The sequence below is a fragment of the Macrobrachium rosenbergii genome, chromosome 12 (genome assembly GCF_040412425.1).
Source record: "Macrobrachium rosenbergii isolate ZJJX-2024 chromosome 12, ASM4041242v1, whole genome shotgun sequence".
NCBI lineage: Eukaryota > Metazoa > Arthropoda > Malacostraca > Decapoda > Palaemonidae > Macrobrachium > Macrobrachium rosenbergii.
This window is the reverse complement of record NC_089752.1, coordinates 22,765,501-22,768,000: the sequence shown is the minus strand read 5'-3', so window position 1 is coordinate 22,768,000 and position 2,500 is coordinate 22,765,501.

Here is a 2,500-nt window from a genome sequence, read left to right as displayed (position 1 = left end):
ATATTGATGATAAGAGATTTGAAATCGTTAACGGGTGTACGCAAATTAATGATTTCCAAGAGAGAGAGAGAGAGAGAGAGAGAGAGAGAGAGAGAGAGAGAGAGAGAGAGAGAAAATAAAGAGCTGAGGGGTTGAGGATATGAACGCCCAAAGACAAATGGATAGCACAAACGCCAGCAGCATGAGGATAATTTGCATATACTTATTGAAAAGAATGATTTTTCCTCCGAGAGGGAAGATGAGGTTTAATGATGTACTCACTTTGAAAAGAAAAAAATCCTCAACGTGATTTGCTCATTTAGGAAGGGGACAGAGAGAGAGAGAGAGAGAGAGAGAGAGAGAGAGAGAGAGAGAGAGAGAGAATGGGGCATGTGTAGTTTTTCTTAAAAAAATACTTCCTATTTATGGATTATCTAAATCATGAAATGGAAAGGCGTTAGGTAAGGAATATTCAGACCTATGCTTTAAGGACTGTAATTGATTTCATACATTGCGGTAACAAGTCTACTTTGTATAACTAAGATTTTTGAAATGACAGGTATCAATGTTAAAAGTGGGATGAAAGAAACATAGCTTAATTTATTCTAGTACATTAATTCTGACGGGAAAGTATACCTCATTTTTTTTTTATTCTACTACCTACCTGTTAGAAGCCTTGACAAAAATGTAATAAAAAATATATGCAATTAAAAGACGGAAGACCACAAAGTCCTGGGTTGAAAATACTCTGGTTTTCATCAGATCAGAAATAACCAACCTTGCACTCTTTTAGTGAATCAAAAGATCGAAGAATTATTCTGCTAACTACGTAATAAATTTTCTGCATCGTTAGAGCAGTTCCCCGTGCATTCAATTTTATCCACAACTGCTTTGTCTCTCAACTGAAAATCATGTAGTATCTTCAATAATATTTCATTATAGTTTTAAAATAGCCAAATTAGGAATTTGACAAGTTTACATTTGCTATTCAAACACTACACCTGTTTCAAAACTGCTTAATCAACGAATATTTTCCACTAAATAAAAAAAACTATAAAATATGTCTGTGCCGAACGATTACAACTGGAAAAAGAGTGAATAATTACAGCAGTTAGAAATGCATCACACAACGAAAATAATGTGTAATTTAGGAGCCAGTTATAATGTCAAAAATAACTGTATTCAAATAAATTAGATTTTTTAGTCTGGTACACTTCAAGTTCGAAACATCTGCCTTAGTTATTCTCACACTGAGTAAGCATGCACAAACAACAGCAGCAAATAACTAACAAACTAAAATTATAAAATTAAAAGAGGATTACAAAGAAATGCAAAATAATATAAATTACTAAGAAAACAAATACACAAAACCAAGATCTCTCAAAAGAATATTCTTCTAATTTAAACGGTAACTGTTATATCCTGATAAAACTTAACTTTCCACTTTAATTATTATAACCGGTTGTAAATTACCAGTCAACTTGTAATCAATTCAGTCGCCATACTGATACCATAAACAATGTAAAACTAGATGATGAAGTAAATTAATCAACAAGCAACCAAATTTTAAAAACACATGTACGTAAATACAAATATATGTATTTCTATATATATAACTATATATATAAATATATATATATATATATATATATATATTATATACATACATTATATATACACATACATATATATAATATATATGTATATATATACATATATGTATACATATATATATATATATATATATATATATATATATATATACATATATGTATATATGTATATACATATATATTATATATATGTATGTGTACTATATATAATGTATGTATAATATATATATATATATATATATATATATATATATATATATATATATATAAATATATATATATATAAATAATATAATATAAATAATACAATATATATTACAACTCAAAAGCGTATACATTGGAAAAATACACCCCTAAGTCATAAAATCGAAAGAGAAGTGGAACCCAAGACTCCAGCTAACGACCTCGGGGCATCTACTGGAAACTAGATTCAGGCTAGCTAAAATATCGCTCGAAAGAAGAAGAGAATCGTAAATGCCAGATAGTCATATCCATTCGTGGCTAACGATTCAGTACAAATGGGAAACTATCTCACTTCGTATCTGGGTTGGAGCTTTGTTACTCGCATCCCTTTTCTACTGACGTATAATTACATTTATTTTTTGCTTCGGTCCCACGGAAACTCCATATCCTTCTCTCGTGGGAGGCAGAACCTCTGACAGACTAGTATAGGGGTTTTCGATGTCATGACAGGATGTGGGACAAATTATAACTAGATCTTATTTTTTTTTTTTTATAAACTCAACCCTTATTTAACAAGAAAACCTTCAACAGCTGGAATGCAACCTAATTTTTTCCCTCTACACAAAGAAATACATGAATGTTGACCTATACTTTCAAGAACAGCAAATTCTCAATACGTAGTTAATTTTCCTTTCGAACGAGCAGGAATTACTAAATTCGGAGGA